The 14451-nt window shown below is 42.7% G+C and overlaps 1 long non-coding RNA gene across 2 annotated transcripts; it reads right to left on the bottom strand.

Annotated features, from left to right (window-relative positions):
- Window positions 1–283: 283 nt before the first annotated feature.
- Window positions 284–14166, bottom strand: LOC105465806 (uncharacterized). 2 transcript variants are annotated; one of them, XR_977793.2, is made up of 4 exons: window positions 14030–14151; window positions 13884–13940; window positions 12123–12253; window positions 284–1732 (listed from the first exon to the last, which is right to left on the bottom strand). It is a non-coding gene; the product is annotated as an uncharacterized lncRNA (long non-coding RNA). The 2 variants fall into 2 exon arrangements; XR_011619333.1 differs by lacking the exon at window positions 13884–13940 and having other exon boundaries at window positions 14030–14166.
- Between the last annotated feature and the right edge of the window lie 285 nt (window positions 14167–14451).

Genomic DNA, 14451 nt, shown 5'->3' with positions numbered 1-14451 from the left:
CATCAAGGATTTTTAGTTACATGGAAAATACTGATCCTGTGATCAGAAGGGAAAAATACAGCATGCAAAGGTATATCCCTCATGAGATCTCAGATAGAGAAAATGCATTGTAGGAAGACTAAATGAAATATACTAAAATGTCAACAAAAATGGTTTCTAGATGGCAGTTTTATGGGTGACTTTTGTTATTTTCTATAATAAGCATGGATTATGAAATGAAACTAATAGAAACTGTAAGAAAATAAACACAATGATAAAAATGGGAATTTAGGGTGCATTTTTAATGAATTATACACTATGTTAAGTTTTTATATACATTTACAGATGAGGATATTAAATCTTAGAGGAGACAAGACAAAATAATTTTATACAAGGTCACACAATTAGTAAACAGCAGTTAGAATTCAAATCCAGGATTTGTTCCAGGGCCCCATTTCCAACCACTGCATGGAGCTGCCTTTCTGTTCTTCATGCACACTTCATGTATAAATAAACAGTTGGAAGGTGTCATGAATTCTTTGCTAAAAGAGGCAGCTATGTGGCTACTTCTCACATCATTCAGGAGCCTGGAATCTACACTTTTCCTTTCACAAGAACTGTCACTTTTGGTGATTCTCTTTTTCTTTCTAAATAAAAGGCTCTATTTTTGTTCAAACCAAACCAAATGAGCAGGGCTTCTCAACACTGTCCTTCCAGCTTATAACAGCTCCAGCCATTGACTTGAGCTTAACTTTTAGAAGCAACTTTGGCATGTTTCTGAAGGCAGAGTTTTTCCCAAGCTCTTGTGCTAACTTTTTGGACATGTTTGCATCCTAACACCACTCCCGTTATCCCACAATAAATATTAAGCCTGAGTCCTTCTCATTCACACTGGGCTTGTCATTCTTGTCATAAAACTTGAAAAGCATCAAACCTAATCCCTTCAGAAAGAGGCCTGTTTTTACTTATGTCCCTTATTCTATGCATACTTTTATTAACCTCAGTTTTCTTTGGAGCAGCCTTTTTCAGAGTAGGAATTCTAATACAAACACACTATCAGTTAAATTTTTCTGAGATTTTCATTTTGCTTCAGGAAAAACTTTCTCTTTTGTAGTGTTCTAGGATCATCTGAATTAAGGTCAGAGGGCAACTCTGTAATTGATTCCATCCTATTAATAATTTTGAGGGAGGGTTTGAATGTTATGCTCTGACAAGCCAGACCTAATTTTCCTGGTTGCCAATACAATGCTATTTGTAGTCCTCAGTGATGATACAAAATGATGAATGTAAATGATGGCCCAGATAAACCAGAGGACGGAACTACTGAAGGTGAGGTTTTCTTGGACTAGACTAATTTAGGGAAAGATAGCATCGTTGACAATCATTTATTCTGAGAACTTGAATAAGCGTTAATACTACTTTGGCTGTGCAGAATTTAGATAGCAAGTGTGGCACGCTTAAAACATGGCCCCAAGTACTCTGCTCCTTTTCCCGTTGGAAAGGGAGGCCTTGTCCCTTCCCGTTGAATCTGGGTGGGCTTGTAACTGCTTCAATAAATGAGGAACTGTCAAGGGTAGAAAATCAAAGCAATATCTTCTCCCCGTTTCTCTTACAATCCTCCCTCTTGGGGGTACTTTCTGAATCATCCTTCTTGGAATCCAGTTGTGATGCTGTGAGAAGACCCAGTCCACAGAAAGGCCTCATGTAAGTGCTCCAGGTGATAGTCCCAGCGAAGTCCAGCTTTCAAGTCATCCTAGTCCAAGTGCAGATATGTGAGAGAAAAAGGTTTTAGATGAGTCCAGCCCATAGCAGTTCAATTCTTCCCAGGTGCGGCTCCAGACACAAAGGAGCAGCAACAAGTCATTTCCACTGCAGTCCCAAAGCCAACCCACTGAGTCAGTTAGCATCATGGAATGGTGGCTGTTTCACACTGTGCAGTTCTGAGTGGTTGTTACACAACATAGAGAACCAGAATAGCTAGCTTTTAAATTTTCTCTCCCATTTTTAGTTTTTCAAATAATGCCTTACTTGCTCTTACTTTATTTACTATTAACTGAGAAGCCCCAAAGAATGTCAGAGGCATGTTGATAAAAAGATAAACATGATTAAGAGATTTTTGGGGGTGGGGCTGGGGATTGAGAAAGAACATATAACATGCCCACAAATGCTGGTACATATCTCCTGGCTTTTATGGTTTGCAAAAATAAGTACCAATACTTGGACTTGACCAAGAACTTTCAAATGCATCTCCTTATTTGATGCAATAGAATTGTCACAACAATCTTACAAAATGAGTATGATCATCATTATCATCCTTATTTTACAGATTAAGAAACTGAGGTTCAGAGAGGTTAATATATTACCCAAAGTCACACAGCTGCTGAGGGTTGGGAGGCTGAGGGGACTCATGTCCTCTGGCCTCCCATCCCTTGATCTGCCTGGCACCAGTCGCCTTACAAGAAGAGAACTGCTGCCCCTTTGTGGCAGCTGATCTTTCTTCATCCTCTCCAGAGCTCCAACCTTTGCAGGAAGCCAGAAGCGCCTCCTTTGTTGAACAGTGCCAAAATAGCAGCTCTGTAAGTTTCCACTCAGGGATGGAGGGGTGGAAGAGAGGGATACCAGCTGAGCTTTCATTTTTCTGGGAAAAGCACAAGGACTTCTGAGGATTCTTAGTGCAGACCTCATGCCTTCATCCATTGTGCATCATTTTTAGAAGTTTGATTATTGAAAGTTATCTTCTGTGTCTCTGCTTAACATGTTCAATCTTTTCTCTAGCTTCTTAAACATATGAAATGCAGTTATAGTATATGTTTTCATGTTTCTCTCTACTAATTCTATCATCTGTGTCATTTGTGGGTCAGTTTCAATTGGCCCAGATGGGTTGCATTTTCTTCCTACTTTGTGTGCCTGGTAATTTTTAATTTGATGCCTATCATTGTGAATATACCTTGTGAACATTTCTACAGTTTTGAGCTTTGTTCTGAGATGTGGTTGAATTACTCAGAGCTAGTTTTATCCTTCCAAATCTGGCTTTTAAGCTTTTCTAGGTGAACCAGAGCTGCACTTCATGTAGGGTTAAGTCTTCCCTGTTACTGAAGCTCTGGGCACTAGTTCCTCTAATCTCTGGACACACATGCACTGCTGGTTAGTACTCAATTCAACATGCCACGGGACCCTCTGCATATCTTCAGAGTCCCCTCTCTATATAGAACTCTCCTCTCAGATAGTCTGCCCTATGAATTCTAGCTTCCCTGGCTTTTGTAGACTCCTAGTTCTGTCTCCTTAACTCAGGGAGACCACTGGACCTTGCCTGGATTTCCCCTCCCTGTACCATGGCCCAGAAGCTTTCTTCAGGCAGTAAACTGGAACAGTTGTAGGGTACACTTCATTTGTTTTCTGTCTTTCAGGAGTCCTTGCTCTTCGTTGCCTGATGTTCAATGTCTCAATCCTTATTGTTTCATGTATTTTTTCCATGTTTTAGTTGTTTTAGGTAGGAGAGTAACTGGAAGTCCTGTGTGTCTCAAAGACTCAGAAGAAAACACAGCCATTGGCAGATGGCTGAAATTGGACCACTATTTAGAGATCAGTCTTGTTCTCAACTGTTTTCCTTCTCTCTGGAACCCTGCCTTCAGGACTATTGAATGGGACCAATTTGTAGGTGCTTTAAATATTTCAGTCACCAAAAACCCTCTTGGATACTATTTGAGGCCAATTCGCCCACTTTCCAATGCTAAGATTACCACATCAGATTACATAAAGTGTGTTGTATACTTTATGGCTAAATGCAAATGCTAATTCATGCCTTCAGTGGGAGAAAAACATTCATTTTTCTTTATTTAGACTTTACTTTTGATATTTAGGCTTTTGTTTTTGGTGCCTTATGGTCTGTTCAGTATTTGTCACATGTATACTACTTGCCTAGTGTTTTTAAATTACACTGCAGCCTGACTTAAAATCTTGTTTTCGAGAAAATACTTACACAATTAGAAGTCTCTCTTATCCCTTGCATTAAAATCAGTTGCAATTCCTCTGCACTTTCGCAGTCTCCTCCTCATACCTCTCTCGCTTAGTCGCTTTTATTGTAGGAATAGAAGCTCACTTACATGGTGATGGGTGTCATGGAGTTCCAGAGGAGGATGAACTGGCCCTCATGAAATCTGGAAATGATTCCGGGCAGCTTTTTGGCAGCAGCTCCTGCATCTGTCCTGAGGAGTGCACCATCAATGTGACTCCACCTCTTTGTATATGTCAGTTGATCTCAAGATTGGGTTCCCTGAAAACATACTCTGAGATGTAAATGTGGGTACAGAAAATGTTAAGAGTGGTGCTCTTGGGACTGATTCCTGTGGGGAAGTGAAGAAAACAGGATTGGACGGAAGGAGAAGTCGGCCTGCAATGCAGCAGCACAAAGGACTTAGCTGATCCCACGGGGAGCTCTGGAGCTGCGATGGTTCTTTGAACTTGTCTCAAATTGAGGGAAGAGGGGGCGAGTCTTTGTATGTCCCCCATCCACCAGTCCTTGGAGGCAGACTGCCCCTGGGAAGGGGTTGTAACCATGGCTGGGGTGCTGAGGGCACCCCAGGGAGGGGCTCAGTTGAGACTGTCAGTCTCCTGCACTCCCAGAGCTGGGGGAATAAGTATTTCAAACAGGAAGCCACCTAATTAGATTTCAGAGTCCCGGGTAGTGATTTTGACTCCACTATTTACTAGCTACTTATTAGCAATGAGAATTTGGGCAAAATCATTTATTAATTAAGCCAGTGGTTTTGAAATGTCTGGCACATGGGAATAAAGATGTGATATGGTCAAGTTTTGAAAAAACCCTGCCCCTATGGAACCCACAGTCTTATTGAGGGAGACAACTGTCATAAGCAATATAAAGTAATGAAAGTAATATAAAATTACTTTTAAAAAGTGCTTCTCTAACTTTGATGTGGAAACAAATCATCTGGGATGCAGATGATGGATGAGTCTATTGGTCCGGGATGGAGACTGAGATTCTACATTTCTAATAAGTTCCCAGTTGATGCTGATGCTGCTGGTCTAGGGACCACACTTTGAGTAGTGAGGTTCTAAATACAGTAAATTAGGAGGGTCTGGTAGTGGTACAGTAAATTAGGAGGGTCATCCTCCTCTGGAACTCCATGACACCCACCACCATGTAAGTGAGCTTCTATTCCTACAATAAAAGTGACTAAGCGAAAGTGCAGAGGAATTGCAACTGATTTTAATGCAAGGGATAAGAGAGACTTCTAATTGTGTAAGAGTGGTCTGTATGAGGGGGGGATATTTGAATTGAGACCCCCAAAATGTGAAATTGCTTCATCTCTCTTATTTTCTTCTATTATAAAATAGGAATAATTATAACAAGTCTGGTGCATTGTAGGCACTCAATAAATATTTACTATTATAGAGGTTGTTGCTGGCTCTTCTGGACCCATCATAATTGTCTTGCTTCCTCCTATCTCACAACCTTTCATCTTTTACTCTTGCAATTGCTGCCATGTTCCTAAGAAAAGGTATCTGATTGGCTCAACCCCGTATGGGGAGACTGCTTTAGGCCCAGCCACTTCATAGGCTGCTGACCAGCCTGCCAATTGTCTATCCTTGGCTTCGTTGCCCTTCACTGGTCAAACAGCTACAACTGGAGGACTACAAGGTCATATGGTGTGAACAGAGCTACTTAAAACTGCCCCCTTAGTAAAGGCTGTAGCCATGCACTGAGGCTAATGTTCAGTATGTGTGACCCATTAGATCACGGGGCCTATTTGACTAGGGCTAGCTGTTTGTGCATTTGTTTCTTCTAATGGGTTATGAACTCCTTGAGGGCAGAAACCTGTTTTTCCTGATGCCTGGCAAAGTGTTGGGCATACAGTAGGAACTTACTATGGAGGTTTATTTAGCAATATTATGGAAGTTTGCCATGTGGGCTCCCATGGTCTGAGGAAGGTTTGGAGGAGGAGGCCGGCAGAGAGAAGGAATTTGAAAGATGAGGCTTTCAATAAGTGGAGAGAAGGAGAATGTTTACAGACAGGCACTTACATATGCAAAAGTTTGGTGGGTGAAAAGACCAACATTTTAGGGAAAGAAACAAACAATGTGTCGGCTTATTCAAAGAGTAAACTGAATTTCAGCAATATTTTTCCCCACTGCAAGTACTAATTGGCATTTTCTTTAAGGCTTCCTGTGACTTAGTCACCCTACTCTTGTGTGTATTCACACACACACAAACACAAAATATAATAGAGATAAAACATTCCATTTCAACATATTCCACTCATGCGTTTGCTTCACTAGCTGCAGAGGTGCAGAAGTCCAAAGCCAAGAATAATAAAAATGTATTAAGAGGCAGCTTGCGCAGGAGGTGGTTTTTTGTAAGGCTTCACAGATCTTATTTTAAGGTTGAAGCCCCCCAGATGTCCTTCCTCCTCTTTTCAACTGACAGTTGTGGTTGTGCAAGGACTACGGCTGGTCCCGGTGAACTGCCAGCCAGGCTCAAACAAACAGCCACTTGTGGCTGTGGATTTCCTCTTGGCTCTGCCTGGAGGCAGCAGTTAGTATTGAGGGAGTTTAGGGGCTGGAGGCTGGGGTCAGACTGCAAATGGTGCTAATTCTGACTCCAGTCACCCCCACAACCCCCATTTTTCTTACTGTTGTGACAATTTTAGCTTCTTTTCACACAAATACTACTCAAGGGAACTTTGGAGGAGACACCCCTTCCAAACTGGACATTACCTAAGTTTTTAGTCACTGTGACTCCTGATAGATGAGGATGCCTCTATTTTGGTCTTTGGGATGTGGTTGAAGTTTCCTTTCCCCATATGTATCGTGAAAATTTCGGCTTAAAATGATGGTACAAACCGGAGTTAGGGGGACATGTTTAACCTACTTCAGATCCACTCGCACCTGAAAAGCTTTCTAACTTCAGATCCACTCGCACCTGAAAAGCTTTCCCTCCCTCAAATATTTTAACCTAGAATAGTTTTTGCTTACCAGAGCCAGATTAATTCTGACATATTCATCATGCCATTACCAGAATCTCAATGACTGCTTTTGCCTTTAGGATAAATCTCTTCTCTCTTTGCTCAAAGTTAACTTTGCCTTCCCCATTCTGGCCACAAACTCTTTCCATCCTTGCATCCTGATTTTGTACAGTCTGTAATCTAGTCAGATAGGTGAACTCACTGTCCCTATAGCCCACGATTCCTATCTCCAGGTCTTTACCCATGCAGTTCCTTTTGCTGACCGTGCAGTCTCATTGTTCCTCTCTGAATTCACTAGTTCTTCAAGCCCAGCTTAAGACCCGCTTCCTCCAGCCTCCAGGATGTAGAGACATCTCTTTGGGAAGACATCTCTTCCCAAACTCTTCCAGCATCTCCTTGGACCCTTCGTCACCAAATCTTAACCTTGTCTGTATTATTTGTCAAATTTTGATGTGTCTAGGTTCTGTTTCCTCAGCTTAGACTCTAAACTCCTAGAGGGAGATGTTTTACCTATTGCAAAAAACTCGGTAGGTTGATGAATTGTGTGAGGAATGCTGTTAATTACAAATAAATTTTATTGAAAGCAGAATTTAAGGGTCTCACACTTGACAATTCTAACAATACCAGCACCATATATACTTGAAATGAATAAACTAGCATATCAGCAGACTTTGTTCAGGCTGATTTGTTATATATAGTAGGACAGTGTAGTGGAAAGATCTCTCCACAGGGGTCCAGAGACTGGGCTTAATCTCATCTCTGCTGGAAACTGGCTCTGGTGTCTCTCATAAGTGGACCTGCTTCCCTGGGGCTCAGTTTCATTAAGCTGTGAATTTCAGAGAATATTATAATCCCAGTTTGAATTAATAGAAAGAAGGAGCAAGGCTGGGGTAGGGTGGCATGTTTCTAACAATGTTGTTTGAATTTAAACTTTTGCCCCTGTTTTCCTTTATTTGTTTTCTGTCCTTAGAATTGCCTTCTCTCCCTTCTTTCTCTCCCTCCCTCTCACATTGAGATTGTTCTCTTCTCTCTCTCCTCTCCTCTCTCTTTAGGATTGCCTTCTGTCTCTCTTTTCTCATTAGGATTGCCTTCTCTCTCTCATTAGGATTGCCCCCTCCCCTCTCTCTCTCTCTCATTAGGATTGCTCTCTCTCTCTCTCTCTCATTAGGATTGCACTCTCTCACTCTCTCTCTCTCTCTCTCTCTCATTAGGATTGCTCTCTCTCTCTCTCTCTCTCATTAGGATTGCACTCTCTCTCTCTCTCTCTCTCTCTCTCATTAGGATTGCACTCTCTCACTCTCTCTCTCATTAGGATTGCACTCTCTCTCTCTCTCATTAGGATTGCACTCTCTCTCTCTCTCATTAGGATTGCACTCTCTCTCTCTCTCATTAGGATTGCACTCTCTCTCTCTCTCTCTCTCTCATTAGGATTGCACTCCCTCTCTCTCTCTCATTAGGATTGCACTCTCTCTATCATTAGGATTGCACTCTCTCTCTCTCTCTCTCTCTCATTAGGATTGCTCTCTCTCTCTCTCTCATTAGGATTGCACTCTCTCTCTCTCATTAGGATTGCACTCTCTCTCTCTCTCATTAGGATTGCACTCTCTCTCTCTCATTAGGATTGCACTCTCTCTCTCATTAGGATTGCACTCTCTCTCTCTCTCATTAGGATTGCACTCTCTCTCTCTCTCATTAGGGTTGCACTCTCTCTCTCATTAGGATTGCACTCTCTCACTCTCTCTCTCTCATTAGGATTGCACTCCCTCTCTCTCTCTCATTAGGATTGCACTCTCTCTATCATTAGGATTACACTCTCTCTCTCTCTCTCATTAGGATTGCTCTCTCTCTCATTAGGATTGCACTCTCTCTCTCTCTCTCTCTCTCTCATTGGGATTGCACTCTCTCTCTCTCTCTCTCTGTCATTAGGATTGCACTCTCTCTCTCTCTCATTAGGATTGCACTCTCTCTCTCTCTCTCATTAGGGTTGCACTCTCTCTCTCTCATTAGGATTGCACTCTCTCACTCTCTCTCTCATTAGGATTGCACTCTCTCTCTCTCATTAGGATTGCACTCTCTCTCTCATTAGGATTGCACTCTCTCTCTCATTAGGATTGCACTCTCTCTCTCTCTCTCTCATTAGGATTGCACTCTCTCTCTCTCTCTCTCTCATTAGGATTGCACTCTCTCTCTCTCTCATTAGGATTGCACTCTCTCTCTCTCTCTCTCATTAGGATTGCACTCCCTCTCTCTCTCTCATTAGGATTGCACTCCCTCTCTCTCTCTCATTAGGATTGCACTCCCTCTCTCTCTCTCATTAGGATTGCACTATCTCTCTCTCATTAGGATTGCACTCTCTCTCTCTCTCATTAGGATTGCACTCTCTCTCTCTCATTAGGATTGCACTCTCTCTCTCTCTCATTAGGATTGCACTCTCTCTCTCTCTCATTAGGATTGCACTCTCTCTCTCTCTCATTAGGGTTGCACTGTCTCTCTCATTAGGATTGCACTCTCTCACTCTCTCTCTCTCTCTCTCTCATTAGGATTGCACTCTCTCTCTCTCTCTCTCATTAGGATTGCTCTCTCTCTCTCATTAGGATTGCTCTCTCTCTCTCTCTCTCTCTCATTGAGATTGCACTCTCTCTCTCTCTCTCTCTCTCTGTCATTAGGATTGCACTCTCTCTCTCTCTCTCATTAGGATTGCACTCTCTCTCTCTCTCATTAGGATTGTACTCTCTCTCTCTCTCATTAGGATTGCACTCTCTCTCTCTCTCTCATTAGGGTTGCACTCTCTCTCTCTCTCTCATTAGGATTGCACTCTCTCACTCTCTCTCTCATTAGGATTGCACTCTCTCTCTCTCTCTCATTAGGATTGCACTCTCTCTCTCTCATTAGGATTGCACTCTCTCTCTCTCTCTCTCTCATTAGGATTGCACTCTCTCTCTCATTAGGATTGCACTCTCTCTCTCTCTCTCTCTCATTAGGATTGCACTCTTTCTCTCATTAGGATTGCACTCTCTCTCTCTCTCTCTCTCATTAGGATTGCCGTCTCCCTCTCTCTTTTTCTTATGAGGATTGCCTTCTCTCTCTCTCTTTCTCTCTCTAGGATGGCGCTCTCTCTCTCTCTCTTTCTCTCATTAGGATTGCCTTCTCTCTCTCTCTCTTTCCCTCATTAGGATTGCCGTCTCTCTCTCTCTCTTTCTGCAGTAGGATTGCCTTCTCTGTCTCTCTCTCTTCCTCTCTCTCTCTCTCTCCCCTTAGGATTACTCTCTCTCTCTCTCTCTTATTAGGATTGCCTTCTCTCTCTTTCTCTCTCATTAAGATTGCCCTCTCTCTCTCTCATTAGGATTGCACACTCTCTCTCTCTCTCTCATTAGGATTGCACTCTCTCTCTCTCTCTCATTAGGATTGCACTCTCTCTCTCTCTCTTTCTCTCTCTCATTAGGATTGCCATCTCCCTCTCTCTTTTTCTCATGAGGCTTGCCTTCTCTCTCTCTCTCTAGGATGGCGCTCTCTCTCTCTCTCTCTTTCTCTCATTAGGATTGCCTTCTCTCTCTCTCTTTCCCTCATTAGGATTGCCGTCTCTCTCTCTCTCTCTCTTTCTGCCGTAGGATTGCCTTCTCTCTCTCTCTCTCTCTTCCTCTCTCTCTCCCCTCTCTCTCATTAGGATTGCTCTCTCTCTTTCTTTTATTAGGATTGTGTTCTGTCTCTCCCTTTCCTTTTTTCCCCTTTAAGTGTCAGTAAACCTGATAATGATCTAGCTTTCCTTTTACTTCTTTCCTTGTTCTAACCACACTTCAGTGTGTTCTTCTTTGATAAACATTTCTCACGCCGTGAGTGCTGAGTGCTACACATACAAGCTTCTGCTTACTTTGTCCCCAGAATCTTTTATTTAATAAAAGAAGTGAACTCTTAGCCCTGAGAATAGATTTTTCTTGTAATTAAACAGGCATTTCCACTCACGAGTGCCAAGTCTATTAAAAGCATGACCTCATTCATCTCTCATCTCCCGTCAGTTCATAGGACTTCGAGGATGGGGGTACAAGGGAAATGCCCATTGAGCCATCCCATTTTAGAGAGTGAGAAATCAAGACCCAGAGGCCCCAGCGGTTTGACCTAGGGATTCAATGAGTCCTTGGCTAGTAGGGGAGCAAAACATGGGGCTCTTGGTTTCTGGCCACTTTTCTAGCCACAGTCATGGGGACAAATTTGAGCAGAATCTGGAGTCAAATCAGTCAGGAAGCAGCCAAGAAAGAGTGCTGACCCTGGGGATTTAAGGAGGCGATGAGTGAATATAGTGATGTGATCTGACTGGAGACGGGTGAAGGAAAAAGAATTCACCCACACTCAGAGACTTTTCTAGAAAAGGAGAAGGGAAACCTCCACTTAGGCAAGACCAAAAGGAAGATGAAAAAAAAGGGGTATGGGTCACATTTAATTCTTTTTATTGGTGTCCAATCTAGCCGCCAGTCTGTATCATCTGCTTCAGGGCTCCCAACTTTGTCTTGAGACCCGGCCAGAGATGAGTTATCGTGAAGCTGATGAAGCTTAAGTTTCAGAGCTCCCACTTGCGCAGGCCCCGTACAAGTCCCAGGAGGGCCCTAGCACTGAGTTCACAAGGTTATATCTTTTTGCAAAATTTGTAAAAGAATTTTTTTCTTAATGAGCCCTACCTCACACCTCCAAATTGTTTAAGTTTTAAGGCCTTACAGATCTGAATCTGCTCCTGAACCTGAGCCCCACTGACACACTGACACACTGACATAATGTCTGCAGCTTTTGTGTCCTCAAGAAACCACTCCTTTTCCTAAGTGGATCTGTGTGGTCTTAAACTGCCAAACTATGTTTATGCCTGCTCTGTGTCCTTACCACACAATTGCAATTCTTGGCCTTAACAAGGAAAGCTAGGCTTCTTTGAGCAATTATTATGTAACCAATGCTTTCATAAACACACACCTGAGTTCAGACTTACCACATCTTACTTTTTGCAAAGCGGGGGAACAGGTTCAGGAAGATTTGATAACTTGGTGAAGGTCACATGACTTAAAAATGGCACAACTCAAATGGAAGCCAATTATTTTTGCATAAGCAGGGATAGAGAGGTGAAAAAAACCAGAGGATACTGGGGTAAAAGGAAAGTTATTTCCTTTTTGCTCAACCTACATTTCACTTTTTCTTTGCAGATTCTTTTCTCTCTTCTTTTTCAGATTTCAGTCAATATGTGTTATGGAGTCTGTGGTCTCCACAAGGCCTTGGGATAGGCACCCAAAGGTGAAGAAGGCAGTTCCTGGAAACTTAAAAGAGAAAGCAAAATAACTACAGAAATTAAGAATATCTGACAGTAGAGAGCTACCTAGTGCTATGGGGTGGGGAAGTTGGAGGTGTAGGTAAGCACTGAAATTGACATGCGATACAGATCTCAGATAATATTCAGTGAGTTGAAGGTAATTGGGAAAGATGTACATGGAACCTGTGACATGAGGCTACAGGAAAGAAAAAATATGTTTAAGCCATGTTGTCCTTAGACCTGGGTAAAAGGGCTGGGAGTGAGGTGCTACTGGCATTGAGCTTCATGCTTTATCAGAGCAGTGAGTCTCAAACTTTAGCATGTATCAGAATTCAGGAAGTCTTGTTAAAACTCAATTCCTGGACTCCACTCCTGAGTTTTTGTGGCGGTGGGGCCTGTTGTGGGGCCTGAGAGTCTGCATTTCTATCAGTCTTCCACGTGATGCTGATGCTGCTGGTCTAAGGACCATACGCTGAGTAGCACTGCTTTAGAGAACCCCACTCTGGGCTGTGCTTCTCTTTTATATGGCAAAGGGTCTGCAGGGCCAAGAGGGTGGTGCCCACTCAAAACTCATGGCCCACTTTTCAGACTACTCTTTGGGATAATCTGGCGTCTTGGATTTTTCTGCTCATATACCCCTGAGTGGTCCATATGCATCTCCAGGACCTGGTGGGCCTCCTTCCTGGGTTTCTCTTCTCAAAGATAAGTGAGAACTATCTCATTATTTCACTATCTCACTGATGTGTGCACCCTTAGTTCTGGGAGGTGGTCGTGGGATGGCTCTTGGCTTGGGAGTGTGGACAGACCTGGGACCTGCAGACTTATATGCCTGTATCTATGTGTGCTGGCCCCTGCAGTCAAGATAAATGCAGGGGTTGGAAGCAATGAGGGCGAGGCATGGGTCAGAATCCAGAAGCTGTGCTTCTCTCACCTCTGTGTTCCACCATAGCATCCTGAGGACCTGCAGGTTTCTAAATGCAAGGGTGGCTTTCTAGGTGATTGTGTAGCTATATTTGTCAAGGCAAGAACATAATATATATTTGATTTGATGGCTTGCTCACTTGATTTATAACTTGTAAATATTTGGAGATTTTGGTACGTGGGCTTCCATTTCAAGCCCTTCAAATGTTAGAGGGGGGCCTGCAGATAAGAATAATCCATATTTTATTCTGTTTTTTTTTTTTAAAAAACAGTTTTGTTGATATATAATTCACATATCATACAATTCATCCATTTAAAGTATACAATCCAATGGCTGTTAGTATGTTCCAGAGTTGTACAAACATCACCACAATCAATTTTAGAAAATTTTAATCACCCCCAAAAAAAAAACTCCATGACTTTTACTAGTCATTTCCCATTTGTGACCCCCAAGCCCCCCACCTATCCTCTCACTCCTACCCCCAGGCAATTGCTTATCCACTTTCTGTCTCTATATGTTTGCCTATTCGGGACATTGAAAAAATTCCTCCTCTCTAACTGTAATTATATACCCTTTAACCAACCGCTCCCCATTCCCCTTTCCCCACTAACCACCCAGGCTCCTGGTAGCCAGCATTCTACCTCTCCTCCTAGCGGGACTGGCTTTTTCAGATTGCCCATGTGAGTGAGACCATGCTGTATTTGCCTTTCTGTACCTGGCAGATTTCACTTCACTTAATGTCCTCCAGCTTCATCCATGTTGTCGTATCATTCTAATTTTCATAAAAGAAAAAAGGAACACCTTTTTTGCTTCCCACCTTGTTATAAACATAGAAAGTCTTCCCTGAAGTTGGTGACTCACAGAAATATAGCTCCTGCTGTAGATGAGAAACACGGGGATCCTGGCTAATCATGGATGGGGTGGGCCATGTGCACTTTTGTCTTCCCCGACCTCTCTCTCTCTCTCTGGCTCCTGCCTGCCTTCTCCTGGTGTTCTTGCTTCTCTTCCACTTCTAAAGCCTGTATTCGGAATAATGTGCTGATATTAGCTAATAATGGTCCAAGGCTCCTCCCAGGAACACTCCTCAGATGGGCAAAGCCTCTGAGAATCTCACAACATTCTAAGCGCTGTGGCTTCATCTGTGGGGGTGGAGCATTTTGGGGTACACTTCAAGTTTTACCACAATTGGGGCTTCCAGCTTGTGGTTTTAAGCTTGTCCAGAAGAAATGTTTCTAACAGAAGACGACTCTGTAGACATTGAAGATACATAGAAGTGATATGGG

This window comes from Macaca nemestrina, chromosome 2 (genome assembly GCF_043159975.1).
Source record: "Macaca nemestrina isolate mMacNem1 chromosome 2, mMacNem.hap1, whole genome shotgun sequence".
NCBI classification, from domain to species: Eukaryota; Metazoa; Chordata; class Mammalia; order Primates; family Cercopithecidae; genus Macaca; species Macaca nemestrina.
This window is presented reverse-complemented; position numbering and strand designations above follow the sequence as displayed.